This window comes from Nipponia nippon, unplaced genomic scaffold, assembly GCF_047370975.1.
Source record: "Nipponia nippon isolate SJK-2023a ecotype South Korea unplaced genomic scaffold, ASM4737097v1 scaffold_25, whole genome shotgun sequence".
In the NCBI taxonomy this organism is placed as follows: Eukaryota; Metazoa; Chordata; class Aves; order Pelecaniformes; family Threskiornithidae; genus Nipponia; species Nipponia nippon.
The window spans coordinates 3,870,257-3,892,219 of record NW_028262342.1 but is presented as its reverse complement, the minus strand read 5'-3'; the positions used below and the strand labels follow the sequence as shown (position 1 = coordinate 3,892,219).

General features: G+C 46.3%; 1 protein-coding gene across 3 annotated transcripts in view; it reads left to right on the top strand.

Moving 5' to 3' along the window:
• The first annotated feature begins 932 nt into the window (after nt 1-932).
• Nucleotides 933-21,963, top strand: part of RAP1A (RAP1A, member of RAS oncogene family) — a 43,710-nt gene continuing 22,679 nt past the window's right edge. The window contains exons 1-2 of one of the 3 annotated variants that reach the window (XM_087762371.1): nt 933-1,087; nt 20,704-20,773. The gene's annotated coding sequence lies outside the window, so the exon portion shown is untranslated. Of the gene's footprint in view, nt 1,088-3,384; nt 3,648-18,571; nt 18,982-20,703; nt 20,774-21,963 lie in introns of those variants that run through there. The other 2 variants (XM_087762373.1, XM_087762372.1) reach the window with 2 other exon arrangements.

Sequence of the window (21,963 nt, the reverse complement as noted above, 5' to 3'; positions counted from 1 at the left end):
GAAAAAAATTAAAATATTTTACTGAAATTTATTAACTGTTGACATTAGCTGTTCTTGAGTATATATTTTATAGCTGAATTATAGTTTGTTAGTACTAAGGGAGCAACCTAACGGACCACGAGACCCTGTGCAGTGACTATGGTGAACTTCTGACCTGATCCTTTATGCATGGCTGCTGTCACTCACAACCCAGCGACATAAAAACAGCATCAGGCTACGTATGTGGTGTTTCCTCTTTCTGCATTTCATCTGTTTCTCCTTGATTACAGATACATTTTACTTACAGTTCTTCAGTCTTAATTTTTTTTTTAATAAAAAAATCACACTATTGCCAAGTGCTGTGTTTCAGGAAACACTTTTTAAGTTGCAAAGGTGGTGAGAAGACGGCAGCTCCGTGGAGGGGGGGTCCTGCGCCCCGCAGCAGCGATGTGCACAGTGCCTGGTGGCCTCGGAGCTGCCACTCGAGTCCCGTCCCCTGTGCAGGCATCGCCGCCGCCCCGCCGGCACCTTCCCCGCGGTGGGGGAACGCTCTCGGCCTAATTATCCGCTCGCTCCCCGCTCTATTTGCGGTCGCCGCGGCTTGGCCCGCTCCCACCCGCCCTCCGCAGCCTTTGCTGGCTCTGGCCGATGGCAGCAAGGAGCCGGTGCCCCGGGCGGGTCCCCGCGGACCCCGGAGCCGCTCGGGTGGGGGCTGACCGCGGGGCGGCGGGAGGCCGAGGCCCAGCGGCCGCCATGGCCCCTGCGGCGGCGCCGGGGCTCCCCCCGCGGGTGACCTTCGCCCGGGGACGGGCGGGCGGCGAGCCGGGGGCCCGGCGGGGAGAGGGGGGCGGCGGCGGCGGCCACGGCACCTGCCCGGGCCCGCCGCCGCCGCCGCCCGGAACTTTTCGCGGGCCTCCCCGGTCACGTCCCCTCCCGCCGCTCCGGCTCCGCCGGCTCCGCGCCCCCGCCCGGCCCGGCCCGCCCCGCTGGCTCCTCCCCAGGCCGCGGCCGGTGAGGGCGGAGCGGACGCGGCGCTGCCGCCGCGCACAGCAGCCGAGCTCCGAGCGCCGAGCCGAGCGGCGGCGGGAGGCGGCCCGGAAGACGGCGGGTGAGCGGGGTGGCGGCGGCGGCCGCGGGGGAAGGGAGCGGGAGCGGGCGCGGCGGAGCCCGGCGGGCGGCGGCGGCGGTGGCGGGCCGGCCCCGGGCGCCCCCGCTGGGGCCTGGCCGCGGCGAGGCCGCGGGGCCGCGTCCCGGCGCCCGGGCGGGAGCGAGCGGGTCAGGGGGACGGCCCGGGGGTCCGGCGGCGGGGGTCCGGGGAGCGAGGCGGTGTCAGCGGGGACGGGCTGAGCGCTCCCTCCCCCGGGGCGCGGCGAAGCCCAGCCGGCAGCGAGGGGGAGGCGGCTTCTCCCCGGCCCTGGCCGCGGCGGGGCGGGAGGGCTGCCCGCGGGAGGCGGCCGCCCGCCCTGGGCCCCGGCCGGGGCGGCGCGGGGCTCCCCGCTGCCGGGCCGCCCGTCCCGCGGTGGGGCTGCCCCGGCGGGCGCAGGCTGGACATCCATCTTGTGCGGCCGTGCCCGGGCCGCCGGCCCCTGGCCCGGGCGGCGAGGGCGGCCGGGCTCTGGGCGAGGGAAGGCGGCCGGGCGCCGGGAGGCTGCCGGGGCCGAGGCGGGGGCGGTTGGCCCTCGGCGCAGCGAAGGGTGTCGCCGTGCCTCGGGAAATAACCAAAATTCTTCTGGTGTTTCGTATAGTCAGGTGTGCAGCGGGCGTCCCGGGCTGGAGGGGAGCGGGCGCTGTCTCGCTGTTCCCCGAGGTGTAAAGGGGTGCAAAAAGCTCCCGTGCTGTTGTCCCCGAAGACCGCCGGAGGTGAAGGGAGAGCGAGGGCGGCGGATGGCGGGGCGAGGGCCAGCCTTGGCCAGCTGCCCCGCTTCCCTGCCCCAGACGGACGGCAGGAGCCTTGGGCAGGAGGCTTGGGCAGGAGGCAGGTGGGACGTGCCAGGCCAAGGGGACGGCTTGGTGTTGGAAGCGGGCGCTGAGCAGCCCCTCGCGAGCCCTGCGGAGCAGCGTGCTGGTCCACCCTCATCCTCCAGGCCCAGGGACCAGTTGTCTTGGACCACTTCAGCTCTGAAATGGTTTCTTGCTCTTCCTTCAGTTGGTTTAAAGAGAAAGTGTTCTCTGTGCAGGGAAACTTTTGTGTTTAGATACTTTTCGTTAATTAGTGCCTTTGCTCGTAATATTTGAGCTACAATAAGCGTGGTTTTCGTGCGAGAATTTCTGTGAAGCTTTCTCTGTGGGAGGGTTGGGGTTTGGACACGCCAAGTCGATACCGACCGACACAGAACTGGAATCGGCCCTTGGGTTTTGCTTTGCTCACGACTTGGAAAGAGCTGCAAACAGGAAGGGCAAACCATGAAAACTCTGTTTTTTTTTTCCTTTCAGTAGCTTAACAAGGGAGATAATATTTCCTAAAATAGTTGTCTGACTTGAAAACGCCTGTCTGCCTTCGGAGTATTATATCAGAACTCTATAATTCCTGTTGCTTTTGTAATTCTGAGTAGTAGTATTGCTCCGCGTCAAAAGAGACACCAGATTATTTGAAGAGTTGAACTGAAGAACCGGCTGCTTAGTTGAGAGTGGCTGTCTGCTGTGAAATGTTTCACTGTTGTGATTTTTGCCGTTGCTTTTTCTTACTGAAACAGTATGTCATTAACTCTCACTGGTGCTAGCAGGCCCCTCAGATTCTGAAAGGGTTTTAATGTGAATTCATGAGCCTTTTAGGCAGTAACGGATGAAGCTATGGAGAAACGGAAAGCAGTGCGTTAGCAGTCGAAGGTCTGTGCCTTTAATGAGAAGTTATCCCAAATGAGGCAACTTAAAGGGGAGCTTTAGATGGAGCTCCCTTGCCTTTGGATATCTGCAACTTTTTTAATTTATAGAAGTTCACCACGTCCCAAGTATGAAATGCTGTCTGATCATTCTGACATCATTGTCACTTGCTATAGTGACTTCATTTTGCTGGGAACGCCATGTTCACATCCTGTTGCCATGGAAAAGATCAGTGTAATAAATAAAAATATTTAATGTTCTGTTCATCATTGTGGCGGAAAAAATGCCCTCAATTTATTGATGCGATTGCCTGAAGACTGACAGCATATTCCAACAAAAGTTGTTAATGCCGAGTTAGAAACCAGGAGATTGTCGCTTGCAGTTCTCAGCGGGTTGTCCGTTCCTTCTCTCTGTTGTGCCGGGTAACAGAAGTTGTGAAATCCTAGTTTTGGAAATGAGAATTCGTATGTCGTTCTGCAAGGTGGAGTCGACAGGAAGCGCTGTGCTCACATACGCTGCTTCTAAAAATAATCTGTTTTCATGCGCAGTATTTTCTACGCACCAGGAGGAGAGGAGTGTTTGTGTTCTGTCAGGCTAAGATCGCGCACAGAAAAGTGAGTTATACTTAGTAAAAGCAGATATTTCTTACGGCCTTTGTAAACATGTATGTCCGGAAGGGTGGAGTTGGTCTGATCAAGGGACCGTGTACGGTGCAAAAGAAACCTTGATGGCATTTAGGAGGCCCAAGCGGTGCTGGCAGCCCCACGAGTCGTGATTCTGAAGACTCGAAGGAACTAAGAGCGGTGTCTGTCATCACGTGGCTTGGCTCTGGTGTGGCCGTTTTTAGGGTAAGTAGCTTTGCTGAAGATTTTGAGAGGACTGCGTGCCAAATGGACTAAATTACTAGCACAGTATAATTCCAGTGACACGTTAGTGCTTTTATTTGGAGACTAATGTTTACGCAGTTTATCGAAATGGTTTATATTTGAAACTGTAAGCTGCAAATACACAGACATAGACTATTTGTGATACATTTCATGGCTGTTCATCCAGTCTGAGGCTTGTTCTTAAAAACCTGAAACGTAATTAATAGCAGTAGTGTAACATGTGGACATACTCTTAACATGAAAGTTTTAATTGTATATTGAATCATAGTCTTAGGCATAAACAACTCTAAACATTTGTTTGTGCTCTATATTGCAGTGTTTTTTCTTGTACCGTGCGCGTGCACAGCATGCTCGGTGGCACTTTGAACTTGTACTTAGTACTTAGAGAAGAGATTGCTTCTATGGAACTTGACAGAGACTTTTAAAAAAAAATCATCTTAAAGAGGAATCCTAATATTCTGAGAACAGGAACATGTTATCTGTTCATACTAGAGAAAAGGAAGTGAATCTTTTGAACGTACATAAAGTTCAAATCTTTACTCTTTATATTTGACATGTTTTTTACTTGTAGCTGTTTGAAATTCAGAATTCCCCTTGGTCCGGTGTTACTCTCAACCTTGCTGCGATCAGTTCAGCAGAGCGCTGCTGGGCTCGGTCAGCTGGGCCTGGCTGTGGATCCTGACCAAAACGGGTTTTTTAGGATAATATGGGAGACTTCCTATTTTATCGCTTCCTTTTCATTTCTGATGAGCCAGATTAATGGTAAACATCAAGCACTTCGGGTAGCTTTGTGTGTTCAATTCTGCAGAAGCAGATTGAAGAGAGACCTAACTTTTAAAACTCGGTCAAGTCCTGGGGTTGTGGTTGGGTTTCTTTTTGGCCTTAATTTGAGGTGGGTTTTGGTTCGGGTGGGTTTTTTTTGGTTGGTTGGTTGTTTGGTTGATTTTTTTAAGAGGAGATAGTGGGGATGGTGGTTAGAGTACAGCCTGAATTCATTTTGTGCTGAGCTCTGAAGTAGTTATTGATTTGCTTTTACTCCTTTATTTAATAGGTAATAGGAAAGTAAACAGAATTTTAATGCAAGCATGATCTTGAAGGGGTGCTCATAAATCCCAGGGTCAAATTTTTGCTTAGGCATTTGTGTTCACACTTTGCAAAAGCTTCTGATCCTGGAAACATGACACCTAATGGCAGAGATAAGTAAGGATGTTAGAAAGTTGGAAAGAAAAGTTAATCTTGCTGAGCTATCTTGTTTGATCCAGTCTGTCTTGTTCAGATGCTAAAACTTGTGTGAGGTGTTTTCTTTTATTTGCTGCAGTACTGAAGTCTGGTGGCCGCCAGAATTTGAGATTATTCGGGTTCCGAGACTGCTCTCTGGGTATAGATTCATGTCCTAAAAAAATTCACCTCTCAAACAGGTTTCTCTTGGATTACATCCTAGCATCATACGTATGGAGAGAATAAAGGCGGACCTAGCTTTTTGTTCATAAAGCACAGGTCGGAATGAGACTGCAGCTGGATTAGCTCATGGCTGTCATTCAGCAGACTGAAAATACAATATGCTTTCCGCTGCTAGTGTTGCAAATAGAATCAAGTTCAGTATATTTCAGTTAATGGAAATGGTTAAGTAGAGCAAAAAGTTGTGAAGATGAATTTATTTCAATCCTGCATATGCAAGTGATAGATTGCATTAGTCAGTCCAAGAAGAGAGGCACAATTGTTATGGGTAAAACATTTCCCAGAATGGTTGACTTTTTTTTTTTTTAAAGCTGTACAGTTAGAAGAAGTCGTAGGTTACTCATCCTCTGCAGTTGTACAAGAAGATTAGAGCTCTAGGCAAGTCATGGATTTAACTCCTTTGCTTCCCCATTGTTGAATTTTTATTGTTGAGCATTCAGGAACACTCGGAAGCAATAACTGAGTAGGAGTCTAACTGATCCAGTTTAGTGTCTCTAACACTAATATTAGAATGAAAAAAAATCTGTGTTGGTTAAATGAGGAACTGTTGAAATAATACACCAGAAGAGAAAGGATTAAAATAAGTGTGAAGAAGATATACTTTCATTAATAGCTTCTGAGTAAGAAGGATATAAAAAAAAAATTAGATAATGTAAAGTATCTGTGGGTACACTTTTTATACAAATATGTTGAAAGAGAAATAACCTTTGATTAGCCTGCATATATAATTGCAAATTACATGTTGAAAAAATACTATCTAGCCATGTGACGTTCATTCTGTATTTCAGTGTTGCTTTTAGCTTTCTTCCTTAAAAGTCCTATACCACCTGGGAAAGTTATTGCAGGAATGATAACTAACTTAAATATTATTTGATAGTCCAAACCAAATGTACTTTAGATTTGTGTTTGAGACAAGTCTGTGTTCTAAGCGATTTGGCGTGAGGTTGTCGTGCCCTGGTCTTAGCTTGATGACCGGTTCTGCTCCGAGGTGTCCCCCGCTCTGTTGTTTTACTGCCTGTATTTGTGTCCCTGCCTGTGGGCATCCAGGGAGGTCCCAGCCGTCCGAGGATGGAGCTGCCTCTGTAGGGAGTTAGCATCTTCAGGGGTGGATCACTCCAGGACCAGAAAACAAATCAAGGGTTTGAACTCCACAGTGCGATGTTACATAAACAGGGTGAAGTTTGGCCAGATGTTCCTCCTGACTGATTCTCTGGAAAACAATCCTATATCATAAGTAATGCAGACTCCTTGGATGCACCTCGTTTTTTCCTTTCAGAATAGAGTAGAATATTGCAGTTGGAAGGGATCTACAATGATCATCTAGTCCAACTTTCTCCTTAAGATGTCTTGATTTATATGTAACCAAGCTCTCCAGAGTGCGTGGTTTCCTTTGATTTATAAAATAGACAAGATTTTAGAGTAAACGCTGGTTTTCCTAGCCATACCTTTGAGTTTTTTAAAAATGCAAATTATATGCCTTTTAAGGTTGCTGCTTAGCTAGTGGACCTGGCATTGAACACAGTATTTGTTCCAATAATATAAGACTTCTAGGAGAAACCTGGTTATAGTATATAAAAATGACGGTTTAGTTGTATTTCATGGAGTATCACCAGGATTGAAAGCAACTACCAGATTAAATGGCTTTAACGTAACCTCTGAGGCTCCAGCTGAGTGTGCTTTGAGTTGGTTTGCTTTTGCTCAGGTGTCAGAGCAGGCTGTGAAAAAGCATCCTGCAAGGTCAGAGTGGATTTGCTGTGGGGGACTGTCCTGAGAGGGCAGAGTAGGTATCTTCGGTTTCTGTAGATAGTGTCTTCCATGTGCAGAAAGAAAGATTTTTCAAATTATATGTGGTATGATGTATAAAGTAGGTGTTTCATGCCTGTTAAGATCAGTTTACCTTATAGTGTTAGAGGCAAAGGAAATTGAGAACGTTTGACGAAAGCTGTTCGTCGATGAGCAAGGTGGGTTCTGAAACCTCGTGGTGTGAGTTTGGTTTTACCTCAGCATCCGTCGATGTGTCACCAAGTGACTGACCCCGCCTGTCTCTTGGAGCCTGCCGTGGCAAGGGAAGGGCAACGCATGCTGAAGGACAAGAGGCCGTGACGACAAGTGGCAGCAGGGGAAAATTCAGTAAAAGCAAGGACAGACTGTTCCTGTGGGAGCGGTTAAGCACTGGAACAGGCTGCCCAGGACCTTTTGGAGTATTGTCATTGGAGATAGGTAGAACTTGATGGGACAAGGTCTTGAGTGACCTGGTCTGACTTTGACTCCCTGTTTGGAGCAAGGGGTTATAGCAGAGACCTTTGGAGATGCATTGCAATTTGAATTATCCTCTTTTCATTGCGTTTACATGGCACAGTTGTATTACTTGCTAGGGTGGGCAAGATGCGGTGAGAGCTCCAGTGGCGAGAGCTTCAGGCTGTGGTTTTGTGGTCACTACATGCAGGCACACATCTCAGTGTCCCCCTTGCTCCGATACTTGTGTTCTTAGATGTTGAGGTAACTCAGGGAGCTTAGCTAGTGGAAAACCAAGCTAGTCCCAGAAATACATACATAGTTTTCACCAGATCACTTCTTGCTCTGACTCACTGTGTGGTTGTGCAAGTACTGTTGCTGATAGAGGGAAGGAGTTGCAAAGAGAACAAGAAACTGCAGTTCCTGACTACATCTGACTTAGGGCAGTGTCCTGTTGGTCTTGTGCTGGGCCTGTAGTAGAGGTAACGTGGTGACTGTCTGCTTTGCCTGTCACATCTGGAAAGAGCATGACCCGTGGCTTATTCTGGATGGTGGATAAATAGGTGAATATTTGCTCTCTGTCCTCAGTAGTAACGGATTGTTATTTGCAAGGAGCAGCCTGCATTTATGGGAGTTTATATCAAGCTACCTTTCTATTGCGACAAATTTAGGGTCTTCACTGCTTGTTTTTCAGTTGGCTTTGCTTGTTGTGTTGGTGACTGCTGAGACATCACCTGTAAGTTGGTTTTATGAGTCTGCTGCCTGACTGAAACCATTCAGAGCTAAATGGCTCATTATTAGAAGGTTCCTGTTCTTTCCTGTGATAGTGATAATTTTGTTAATTAATGCCTATTTTCTGAGCTCCCTTCTGACGAAAGGGGAGTGCAGGGGGAAGCTGTGTAGACCCTAGTGACAGCAGAGCATCAGTCGGGACACAGCATGTACCTGCTCAGCCGTTGGTACCTGGTGTTTACACTGAAGCACTTTGTTCTGGTGCTAGGCCTACTGATGCCATTTCACTTTCAGGTTTGGTATGAAACAAGTTTTGATCTCCAGAGCTCTGAACAGGACAAAAACTGGTTACTGAGAGATCACTTCTCCCCTTGCAAATACTGCAGTAATTAAGGCTGCCTAAAGTAGTCCATTTAACGATATTAAAATGAAGAGGCTGTGGGAAGATGGGTGGTGTTCAAGGAGGAGGCACGGAGTGTTACATTCCTAATCAGAAATGGTGTGTTTAAACTTAAATTGCATTCATCTACTGTGGGAAGATCCTTTGAGGTGTGTGTGGGAAGAAATGGGACACCAGAAACCTTCCCTAATGTTGATCACCAATCATCTTGGGTTTTATAACTTCTGTATTTGCAGATTGCACTCACAACATTGTAGTAGCCAGTACCTCTAGTTAAAGATGAGATTTAAAACCGTGTTGTTTCTGTTTCTCCTGCGATAGTAGTCCACAGGGCATAACAAAGAGCTCTTTCTCACCGTGTCAGCTGGCTGAAGCAGGTAGAGTAGCTCTGTGTGAATCTGAATTTGGCCACATGAAGACGATGTTTTGATGTGTGTTACTGCTCCGTGCTGCGAGTGGTCCAGCAGGTACTGGGTGCTGGCTGTTGGGAAATACCTGCTATACCTGAAGAGGCGCTTCCTCGGTGCAGCCGTAGTGGCTTGACGTGAACCTAGGTGAAAGCGCGTATTTAATTTTTTTGATTGAGAAATCCAGATGCTGAGAAAAGCAGACCTTAGTATGTTTTGAGAACTGCTGTTTGTTTTCTTTTGAGGAACAAAATCCTTTATCTGAGGGGAAAATCTGACCCTCCACAGGGCTTTTATAACGGGGAAGAAGCAGGTAACATAGGACAGACAGCAAAAAAGGAAGCTCCAGGGCTGCTTACAGTAAGCCCACGGCTGCAGGTGGTTGGCTTGGCTTTCTCAGTCTTTTCACTTTGTTTGACTGAAAATACGGGGAGCCAGGCGATATCAGTCCTGTTGAGCAGGTGGCCTGAGTCATTATGGTTTGTTATTTATTTTGAATACTGATAAGATGGAATGTATTTAAATCCACCTGGGGCACTGAAACAAGAGGTCTGGATATGTCCACAGCAGCGGCTGTGTTATGGCTGAAACAGATCTTTATGAATCGCTTAAATGAGGCAGTCAAAAATACATGCTGCCCTGGTGCTTCATGCACTCGTATAAGGAGTAGGGCGAGCATTTCTGTAATAGGTAATTGTCGCCCTGTCAAAAGTTACTGGAAAAGACTGCTTTTTGGAAATGCACTGCAACTGGTAGCACCCAGCGCGTTTGTCAATCGGACGCATTGCGTAACTGCTGCTTGCTGGAGCGTTGCAGAAAAACAGACAGTTGCATTTCACTTGCGGGGGGCTGGAACTGCAAATTCAAGGCTGACTGGAACGTTCAGGACTTTTTGTTGAAATATTTGTTGGATCTGATGATGTTGTGTTCTGGAATGTTCTAATGCTGAAAAAATTTGAATTTGTCATATTTAAATTAGGGTGTTGCGTGTGAACTCGTAGCTATGAAATCTGCTCTTCAGAAGATCTGAGCATCTATGGCTCTAGCTGGCTGTGGCTGTAGTTGTGAGCACTCCCTGCTTCTAGGAGTAAGACCGCTATTTGGTTTTGTCCAAGTGAATAATCTGTACGGAATTGGGCATCTCTCACGTTTTTAACACATTAGTTGGAAACAGACTCTTCCTCTGGAAAGCACTGAGTATGTGGGAGGAGCAGTTCGGCTGGATGTATTGGTTGCAGTGCCTTTTACGTTGCTTTTTATGTAATATTCTTGTCTCTAATGCAAATAAACTTGAAGTTGTAGGGAGGGGCTGCTGAGAAGAGGAAAACTTTCATTACAGACAGCTGACATGCAGAATAATGTCTTTTTATAAGCCACCTACCACGTGATAGTTTAAAGTAAACCATAGTTCACTGGGTAGGGCTATTTCTGGCGCAATTCTCCGTTTTGCATAAGTAGTCCCATTCCAGCACATCTTGCTTTACCCTGAGATTTGATGTGTTAGTACTGTGCTGGGTAACCGTTACTGGGTATCGGCCTGAAGAACAGAAATCTTGATGGATTTATGAAATAAATACAGGTGAAGACAAAATAGATTTAGCCAATTGTTGCTTTCTGCTTTGGATTATAACAGTAATTGTAGTTGAAAATAACATTAAGATTAAAGATACAGACTGAAACAGTTCCAGACAGCCTTTCTCATGAAATATTCATGCATTTAGGGCTTTTAACTCATCAGATCGCTTATAAAGTCATAGGGATTACAGTATTATTATGACTTTGTCTTGTTTCATGAATGCGCTGCATTGGCATATTGATCACTAGAATGCACTCAAACTTAGAATGAAGCTTTTTCAGGAATCTCATTTAAAATGATGAAACAGATGTAATGCTCCAATGCGCTTTCCCTAATGGTGTGATTCTGAGAAAGTGGGTCTCTTCCTTTATTCTGTAAGTTCAGTACTTTGTAGCCTCTATCTGTTAAATGAACTGCTTGCTCTAAACCCTCCTCATAAACGCAATATCAAGTACAAGTCAATTTAGCACTAAAGCAAGCTTGAGCAGGGCCGTAGGGTAGCTGAGCATGCCATTAGCAGGTGTCAGAAAAACTAAGTCATGTCTGCAGAGCTGAGAGGCTGGAACTTCTTTTATTGTCCTTTTCATGCCAAGTTCATACTGACTGCCTCTGTATGGGCAGAAGTTTAAAAAAGTTCCTAAATCTCTTTTAAAACCAGTGGCGGTAGTGCCCGTGCACTCGTATGGCTGATGATGTGTTTGTAGTTATTCTAGAAAAAACAGTTGAATGGGAGTTTTAACTTTGATGGAAGGGTGTCCTAACCAAAATGGAAAGCACAGGAATTACGGATAACGGCAATTCACGTTCAAATTAAGTGTGTATGTTCTAAGGTCTTGCTCAGAGCGCAGAACTGACTGTCTCCAGGCCATATGTTGAACAAATCTGCATACTAATATGGGAAAGATTTTTTTCCTATTGCCTTATGTCCTGTCATTTCAAACACACGCAAAAAAATAGACAACTTTTTTTGTTCCTGTTTGAATACTGTTCATGAGGTGGAAGGAAAGAACTGGCTGATGCCAGTGGTACTCATCTTGTTAGCTGCTGAGGGATGTGTCCTCCCTTCCTTGTGAGTTAAACATGATGTCCCCTCTTCTGGGAGCAGGAGTCCAACTGCCCGTGGGTTTTTTGTTGTTGTTCTTGTTTAAAGACAGCTGTAGAATAATCTATTTTGGTTGTAATCAAGCTTGGCCTATAAATATTGAAATGGCTCATACAAAACTGATTTAAACTATCAGACCCATTTCCTTTAGGGGTTAGTGTCACCTTTTATTTCCATAAAGGAAATTCCAGGATGAATTGTCAAAGTAGTTTTGCCCTTTTAAGCCCGGCAGATTCAGGAGGATTAAAAATCATTAGGGAACCCCCAGTGCAGAGGTCAGAGCTGCCAGCGCTTCGCTTCTCGACCCTCCTGGCCTGAGAGTTCTTGCCGTGATGCTCTTCAGGCTCCAGCACCGACGTGTTAATAACATTTTTGAATATTCCTTCAGTTAACATCTTCACATAGAAGAAAATTTCATTTTCGTTGTAAAAGAAAATTCAGTTTCCACCCCTCTCTGCCCCCAGGTTCCAGGAAGCAGCATTAAGGGACTGAGCTAAATACCAAAGAATTAAGTGCCATATTAAATAACTTCATTTGATTATAAAAAGTAATGAAACTGTCACTTTTTCTCTATTTAAAGTTAATTCTGTCCATTAACTAAGTGCTATGCAGGTTCCTGTCAAGCCTTAAAATTTGCTGTGAAAACGTTTCAAGAGGTACAGTTCTACTTTACAGTGCTAAAATACATCCATCGTTAACTGTACTTAGGTACTCATTACATGGATACTCATTGCTGTAGGGGTTTTATTTAAACTGATAAACAATGTAGTATTAATAAGTGGCCATATGGTAAGTGGGGCTTTTCATTCAAAAAATCATTGTTAAAACAGGCGTTTAATTAGCCGCAGTTGCGTGGGAACGGTAGGTGTTTCGGTTGCTTGTGGCTGACGCACGCTAAACAGTAAAGTATTTTTAAGGCAGTGAAAATCTCTAGACTACATATGCAAACCTGACCTTTAGATCGGTCTACATGGGCAAATGCAGGGTATACACACAAGCTGATTATTGCAGCTTTGCCAGTAAGATTTAAAGAATCTTAATATTTTCTGGAATTTGTAAGTTAGCCCAGTCTCCTGAAAAGCTGGGCAGTGGTCCATGCTAGCAGGCGACGCGTTTTTAGAGGCTTAATATTAGAATTTGTCACCGACGGGTAGAAATACATTTGAAGAGCAGTTTAAACCTCTACAGTTTTTTCAAGAAGTTTCAAAGAAACCTTAATTGGGAGGAAGCTGTATTGATTTCTCCATCAAAGATTCGATGCCGGAGACCAAGTAAGGCCAAACTGGATTCCAGCCCCCGGCAGTGACCAGTGCCTGGGCTTTGTGACCAGCGTCTGGTCGCTGTTACTGCAGAGATAAAACAAAGTGCAAGCTGAAATTGCAGTGACAATCTACCTACCTCATGTCACTTATTTACTCTAATTATATAAACCAGGAAGAACACAGTTAAGAACGTTGCCAAGCTACTATCAGCACAACAAATTATTCTTACCAAGTATAATGCAGTTGGTGTTTTGCTATAATTGAGCCTCCTAGAGTCTGTCTGGTATTTAATCTGTGTTAAAAAAGGTCAGAACGTTTTTTCCACTAAAGAAAACGGAGGAAAAAAAAAATTTATAGGACTTAAAAATCAGTGGCAAGTTGTGGATGTGGTAGACAACAGATGGAGGAAGTCCCATGAACGGCTTCGATGTCTAATGTTTATGCCCTTTAGCATTTACATGTTTTGCTGATGAGGAAGGGGGAAAGGAGGTGTTTTTCTTTTGTTTTTCCAAAAAAGCTGTTGAAAACTCCTCTGAATTGTGTAAACCTCTCTGTCGAAAATACTCTAGTAGCTCTAGATGAGGAGAAATGGCTGAGTGCGACCGCGGTGTTGCTTGGGAGGACCTCTGTTCCGCCGGTGTCTGCTACGCAGGCATTAGCTGCGTGATTCGTCGCCGTTCTCTTTCCATAATGTGGCCACACCATACTTCCTATTCAACTGTTTTATATATAGAGTTGAGAAAAGTCCGTTTTCTCCTAAATCTGCACGGTCTAGGTGGATGTCTTTCCTCCTGTTTGCAGATCAGTGCTCATTAGTATTAAATTTGCGGCAGCGCTGCAGCCGGTTCGGAGGGGAGCCTGCCAATTACGGCCAGTGACGTAGCGCTCTGTTCTAATTCGGGGATGCAGTGTGTGTTGGGCTTTGAGTTTTGCTTCTGGCTTCCTTTCCCCTGTCTTTGTCTGTCTGGCACATGGCCCTAGCAACTTTCTGCAAATGCAGACCAATAGGACAAAAAATAAATTAGCCGTTTCAGCATGGCAAGCTTTAGCTGCCCAAAGTACTTGTTCCTTGCCTGGAGTGCTTCTATAGCAAAGCAATTTAAAATGAGTAAGTAGGCAGTCACTTCCATAGAAGTTAACATTATAATATTTAAAACTGCAAGTTCAGCATGAAGCTGGTTGCAGGAAAGATTACAGACTGAGGAAGATCCATCTCAATATGTTCGTGCACAAAATCACTTTTTCAAGTTACAGAATTACTGCTGTTTCCAAAGAAGTTTGTTTCTCTGACTTGTGTGTGTGTGCTGCTGTTAATTTGCTCGCAGCTCCAGTTCAGCACAACACTGAAGTCAGAAAGGACAACTCTGTCGCTAGAGGACTTTACTCTTAGCCCAGGCTTTTATGGCTTTGGCCCCGCATCAGCACCCTTCACAATGCACCGCGGAAGGTGTGAAATTATGCAGAAACAGGCGATTTGGATGTGGTTCAGAGGAGCACGCGGTCGGGACTTGAGTTTTTGAGACTGGATATGTGCAAGATTTGAAGGCCGTCTCTTGCCTTTTCCGGTTGAACGCTTCAAATAACATCTCAAAACAATGTCGTTTTTCTCTTGTGTTCTCAAATATCTGTTTGCTTATTTGGCTTGTCACTAGCTTTATTTTTTACGTGTGCTTCTCGCTGTGGTTTTTTGTTTTTATCTGGTACTTCAAAAACAAAAAAAAAGTATTTAGATTTAAAGCACTGAATCGTGATTGCCTCTCACTTGGACAAGGCATGTTATTACAACGTTGCTGCCTTCTTGTTTGTAAATTTATGAATTATTGGTGAAAGTTCCCTTTTAGAAATATTAGAATGTTACAATATTCAAGTATTGTCATACTTTTCACTGATCACGGCGAATTCAGTTTATGGTTACTTTATTAAAATGCTGTTTAGGACAGTAGGGGTTCAGGATTAGATTCAATTCCCAAGTCTCCTTGTAGGGAATTGGAACTCACTTAGGAGTTGCTGCGGTTCTTCGGCGTACTTGGGCTTCCCTGAGGAGGACGTGTGTTTCTGAATGTCCAAAGCACCTGCTTTCTAATGCTGAAGTTACCAAAGTATAAAATAGGTTGATTAGGCAATGTAAATTCCTGCCTGGAGCCAAAGTGTTTTCCTTGTTTTTACAAGAAATAACTCAGGTTTTGGCCTGCGTTGAATTTAGGAGAACAAAAGCTTATAAACCTAGAGGGACTGGATGTATACTGCAGGATCAGTAACGCTCCGCGGCTGCGTACTGACTCATCCTACGACGTGATTATGCCTACAGTTAGTTATACACTTGTTGCCTTGATTTGTATTTGGTGTGATGCTGAAAGCAGGCCATGGAAATGGTGATGTTTTTACTGTTAAAATTGTAAAATTGAGGGTGAGATTCCTGCCATAATGTATAAAAGATGTACGCTATTATATAATGTTAATATATAAAATACATTTACTTGGGTGTCAGATACCGCAGTGATAATGAGTAATAAAATAGAGGCAGACTCTGAAGATGGTGTGAATGGAAGTTTGTCAAATGGTACTTGAAAGTCACTAAGCGTTCTGCTTAGTCTTGTCTTTTTATTTCCCTTTTTTTTTTTTTTTTTTTTTCCTTCCCTCTCATTTTTCTGATGGTGATGGCCTCAGGAAAGGTGGAGGAGGTTTTCTGTGTACCCTAAAGACCGGGAGACTGACTGCCCTGGGGAAGGGACTTGTCAAGTGAGTCCATGGCAGTGATTTTTATTATTTAAGTAAATTCTGTGCTAACTAACAGGGTAAGCCTATGGTGGTGTTTGCCTCGCTGCTTTTTAGGGGAGGTGTCTGTTAATTAATTGTGCGATTTGCAGACAAACAGCCTTTCATTTGTGATCCACCACCCCTCTTCCCAACATGTTTCCATAGGTCGCATGTAACAATTGCGTAATTGTTGACAGCTTTGATTAATATTAGGGAAGTATTTAATGTGCTTTCGACTTCATTGAGTAATTCAGTATCTAAGAACATGGTGTATAACAAATAACTAATTAGGGAGCAGATGGTGAGTGGAGCTGTCATTCGGCGGGGCCGGGCCGAACCGGCGCGGTGGTGCTGGCAGCTCGCAGCCTATGGTTTGGCAAGTGCTGGCCCTCGGTGAAGCCAAGGGTAGAGCCCCGGGTCTCGTGTTTCCAGCCTTCACTGCTGTATCATTCTTTCTATTTGTTTGGGGTTTTTTATTGTGGAGGAGATCTGTCAGTTTTAGTGTGATTTTGATCATCGTAAATCTTTCCTTTGCAGAAGTGCTGGATTTGAGTTTGTTTTGCAAACACGGCTGTGAGTAATGAAGGTATTTTAGTGGAGAATTGAGCAATGTTTAGTAGACGCTTTTAAAAAAAAATCTACCCCTTTTCATGGCCTGGGTTATAGTAACTTAAAAAACTGGCACAAAGAACATTTACAAGTTCAAAATTAAACAGGTTTGTTTATAGTAGCCATGATTCAATATTTAACTGCAAGGGTAAAAATAACCACGACATGTGGCTGTAACGTCCCAAGAATCTGCCCCTCTCTCGGGGAAATGAAGGCGATGGCCGCTGGGGTAGCGCAGCCGGCCCGGGACGGGAGTGCTGGGGTTCACGCAGACATCTGCGCGTTTCTCTCCCAAATCGGTAAAATGCTGACAGCACGTTTTCCCTTGGAAATGTTAAGTATTTTGGTTTCCGCATGTGAAAATCGGACTGCTAGAAAAAGAGAGGTGTGGGCGATGAGCACGCCAGCGCTCAGAAGGAGGTTATTCTCTTTTTTTTTTTTTTTTTTTTTTTCTTCCCTAAAGCTGGGTCAGTGGTGCTTGCTCCCTGTCCCTCTCTCCTCTGTCCTGGGGACACCACGGTGCATCTCGCAGGGAACAGCAAGAGAGCAAAATGTGTGTCAGGGTAACAGTGCACGTGGCTGTAGAAGCTGCACCTTAAGAGGCCATTTCACGTTGTCTCTAGGAACCGGTGCTTGTGGTTTGGTGCCGCGCTTTTTTCTGTTCCTTTTCTCTCACCCTTTTTTAAACTAGGGCTGTGCGTTTGCTTCTTGAGTGAACGTGCAGTCTGCATTGCTGAGTTGTCATCTGTCTTCAGTCCTATAGCTGAGCCTGTGTCAGCACTTTCACTAAAAATCCCTGTTTTCAGGTATGTATAAATCGGATCCAAGCAAATGCTTGCGGCAAGAGCTGCCTGAATGAACTCTGCTGTAGACTCACTTCCTATTATATTTGGAAAAATATTTGACGAGGATTATGACAACTTCATTATCTGTTTCTGCACCATTTTGATTTCTGTGGTTCCATGGTGGCACATGCCCATGGCTCGGGAGTGTTGGATGCATAGATGCTAAAAAGACCTCCAACTTTGAAAAGGCAGATTACTAGTTTTTCATTTAAACTTCCTATGATTCTAGCCTTAAAAGGGGAACAATTGTTTCTTTTATCCCTTGGAAGCTTTCAGAAATGCTCTTGGGAAGAGCGGGTAGCCACGTAAAGCCAGACTGTCTCATCTGGGGCTTGAAGGACCAGGGATGCTTTCCAAGGGCTTGCCTTGCCGTGCCCCCGCAGCGCTGGCGGCGCAGGGTGAGCCTGCGTCCTGCCCTGCCTGCGGATCGGGAAGTACCACCGCGTTTTCTGCCTCTTTGCTTAGGCGGGCAAAGCCTGCGAGCGGGCCGGGACCCTGCCGCCTGGGCTCTCAGTGAAAGACGGTGGCTGCCCATCGATGTTTGGGATAAGTCTGTGCTTCCCAGGCTGCAGGCTCGGGAGTCGGCGGGCGCTGGTTTCCACCCCGGGCAGGGCTGGAGGAGCCAGAACCGGGGTTGGCAAGGAAAAGCAAAATACGAGGCTTCCTGCAATACAACACTTGCTTGGCAGACTTACCTATGGATGTTGATCTGCAGCTCCAAAACCAGAGAGAACCGTAGAGCTGTAGGCTTTTAGTAGTGAATAAAGATTTTAGTGTAGCTGGCGTTGAACCTATAAAAGGCTGAAGGCAGAGGACCCTTCGCCTGTCATAGCAGCAGGGTGTAGCCATGGGTATGATTACTGTTTGAAGTGTCACTGCTGCTGAAGTTCAGCCTTACTGAACAAAGGGTTGTGATGCTGCAAGTATTACAGTCTTTTAAGAAAGGTGGACAAGGAGCCAGCAGGGTTACTGGGGCAGGGGGACGGTGGCACTGCGACTTGTCCTGCTCTCGAGGACCGATGAGATGCTGCATCCCCTGTCTGAGTGCACCTCCATGCTCTCCCCTCCACCCTTTTCTTTTTTCACAGCTTGTAGATGCTCGTCAAGTAGTGTCACACGCGTGACGTCTGTGCTGCAGGGGCAGGGCTGGGAGGATGGCCTGTCCCCCTCCGTCCTGCTGCGGCGTGGGGCTGCCCGGGCGGCCGGAGGAGGAAGCAAGGCCTGGGGCACAGCAGGGCTCCTGCACAGGCTGGGGAGGTACGGGACAGGATGCCCGATTCGTTTCAGAGAGACCCTGATAGCATCAGTGCCTGATGCTTCTGTTTCCTGCGTGCGGCGATACCGCGCCTGGCACTGGCACGCGGTGCAGCTTTCCCACAGAGGCGTGCTGCCGAGATCGTGCCGCGCGGCTGCAGAGCTGCGGCACGGTTGCACAGGCACTGTGTGTTTCTTACAAGAAGGAAACCTAATGGATTCCATAAAATAATTTTACTTTGTAGGTGATGCAACAGTGGCTGGATTTTACCATGGCAATGCCGATTGCGAGCGGTTAAGTGATGGTTTCTCCCCTTTGTGATCACTCAGGGTCATTGGGCTGCTTTAAACGTAGCCGGCTTTCTCCTCTAAGTTCTTGATAGCAGAAAGTACTATGTTTTCATCTCTTAAAATGCATTGCAAACTTGATGCAACCTCAAGCAGGGTTAGGCTGACCTCAGTTTGTCCTTTCTAAGGGAAGTTTTGTGTAGACTGTATTAGGGAGAAAAAGTCCAACGGGAACATGGTGATTTGACTTAAGCAGCAGGAGAAGTTGGCTTTTTGTCGTGGGAAAAGCAAACTGGGGGAGAGAAGTAAAGAGCCTGGGGAGCGCCGGAAGCTCCTGAGCGCCTGGAGATCCGTAGCAGCCGGCTTTCAGGTGAGGATTTGATTAATCCAGTTTGTCAGAACGGATGGAGTCTGTTAATCTGTTAAAAAGTGGCCATGCCTGTTTAAACCTACGTATTGGATGTGTGCTCAGCGCGCAGCGAAGCCCAGCCAGCGCCCTCCGTGGCGTTTGCAGCCCCGCTTCAGCCGCCATGAAACGCCAGCACCTGCCCGAGCGGCATCGCCGCAGCAAGTGGGAGCTGCAGGGGAGCAGATGCCCTCCCTCTGCCCTGCCTCCCCCTCGCCTCTCGGTCCAGCCGTGGCCTTCTGACTCGTTTAGGACTGACTCAGTTTTTAAATATCTTTGCTGATCTGTTATCTGTAGCTTGCTCTTCAGAGGCACATTTCCTCGGGTTTCTGGGGTAATGCTTTCCCACGCCGGCGCAGGCACGGCATGCTGCAGGTGCGGAGGCGGCGGGGAGGGAGTTTCAAGTCAGTTGGAAGAAGGGATGTGGGAGCCCGGATCCTGTTGCCTTTCAGTAGGGGCTGGTCCTTGAACTCTTCTTTAAAATTCCCACACCTGGATTAGCTGAACAATGAATGGTCAGAAATTGAGGGAGGATAGCTGTTAATATATATTTGGGGATGAAATCCATGGTATTGAGGTAGAAGGCGTTGCCAGAGGAAAGAGAAAAAGTGAGACTTTGGAAAAGTGTGTGAGCTTTTTGCAAATGCAGTTGTCAGATAACAGGTATGAGGGGTTGTGGGCAGAAGTGGCAGCTTTGCATAAATCCAGTAAAAATTGATGTAAAGAAAACAACAGACAAGCTATTTAGATAATGATTTTAAAATAGTGCATAAGAAGAGAGAAGTACTTCTCCCTGTGATGGCAATCTTTTCCTTCCATGTCTGCGGACTGTATTTTATTGCTATCACATCTGGTAGACAAAAAATCAGGAACTTGAAATTTTCATTTAAAGAAAAAACCCCAAACAGCAAGTAACCTGTGCTCCTAAATGAAGCCTCAAGCCACTGAGGCAGCAGGGTGAGCAGCCCTTGCCCGAGCTGACGGGAGGTGAGGAGGACCAAGCCGGAGCGCGGGTCCTGCACTGCTGCAGCCCTTCTGCCGCTCGTGCCGGGGTCCGAGGCGCGGGAGCGATTCGGCTTCATAGCCCGGCTGCGTCTGGCCCAGCCCGCCCCGAGCGGGCGGTGGACGTGCTGTGGCTCTTGGAAAACGAAACTCATCAGCCGTGGTTACTCTGTTTTCAGGCTGAGGCTTTGTCACTGAACGTGAAAGATTGGATGGCAGAGCTGACGCTGCACAGCACAGGGACAAGCTTTACTTCTCGCTTCCAAAAGCCAGTGCAGTCTTGTATTAAACAGAAATGTGAACTTTACAGTTGTGAGCTTGATTTTTACTTTCTCACCTAAGAAAGCACAATTTCATGTCATCTTCCTATGGTTTCCCTTAACTGCAAGTCCAGTTTTTAAAGTGTTTTTTTAATGACATAATCAAGTAGAAATTGTGTTTTGCCATTGGCTTCCACCCGACCCCCCCAGTCTTTCACTGTCCTAGAGGCAAAGTTAAATTGTGCTGGAGTTCTTGATTTTAAGGTAATTTGATTCGAGTATTCAGAAATTGCATAGAGCTCCACTGATAAAGCAAAGAGCAAATTTTGTAACAGGCATGTTTTGGTTTGACACCATAAAGAGAAGATTTGATGCTTGCATACAGTGTCATTTCAAAAATTATTAATTCTTCTTTCTTTTTCAGTCCCTTGTAGGGAGCCTGGAAAAACCTTCAGTAGGGCTGCTAACACTGATGAGAGATCTTTTATGCCAAGGTAAGAGGCTTTTTAATGCTGTCAGTATATTTCAGATGAAATTGCTAGCTGTGAAAACATTGGCAGTTGGGGAACTTGGAGAATTGATAAGTGTATAATCCATTGTTTAAAGTAAAAAGTTGCCTGAACCTTGTTTCCTGTAGTGGGGAAAAGAAACCCTGAAGTTGTGTGTTCTGTCTTTCCTGATGTCCTCTGCTGTTGAACAAAATACAAATCTATGATTGCAGTCCACAGTTTTTCTTTTTAAGACTGAGTCAAGAATGTGTCTGCTTTTATTTTTTTTTTTTTTTTTAGTCTTTTGTTATCATCTTAGTTAATGGGGATTGTGTCATCAGTTATGGCCAACGTTTCATCATGTTACGCAAAACCATCAGATACAAAACCACCAGACCACGTGCTCTGCCTTGCACTGAGCAGCATATCGGCACCTCCTGTTACTCATAGCTCCATCAGTGTTTGGAGAAGGAAGGGGGAACTAAGGAGTACAGACTGCCGCCTTCAGGTGTATACATTGGTACTCGGGCATTTGCATTTCACAGGGTGCACGACACATTTTGGGTTGGCCTGCAGTTCTTGCGTCCACTCTCTTTCAGCGCTGTGTTCGCTTATCTTCTTTGTTTGTGCTTCTCTCTCCCCACCACCCAAATTATAAACTTCTTGTTGAGCTGGTAAAACCTTTGTAACAGGAGCGGCTAATTTTTGTGTCCGGTTTATCCCCTGAAGGGCCTCGTCTGCTCTCCCCCCGCCACCGTCCCTGCAGCCTCTGCCTGGCTTCTTCTGCCGGTTGGGAAATACCCTGAAAGTTTTGCTTCTTTCTACCCTGATTCAGCCGCTTGGTTGCAACAGGGCAAAAGATGCTTTGTGTAGTTAGGAGAGTGCGTGAGTGCTTGGCTGAATAAAGATGCAGGTGAGCGGGTGCTTGGAGCCACGTTTCGGGTTGCAGCTTCACCTGCGTTGCATCCATCTGCTCGTCCTTCTCACAGATCCTTCTGCCATCCTGCCTGCACTGCTTTTCATTTTTGTATATTGAAACAAATATCCTGCATCTTTTCGTCACCTCTCCATCTGCTCACAGGGTAGGGCCCTTCACTCTTGCTTAGGGAAGGAGCTGGGCAGTTTGAGGCTGATGCTGTGAATAGCTGAGGATCCCTTTCTGTCACTTCCCAGGCAGTGTTGGTGACAGTAGCAGC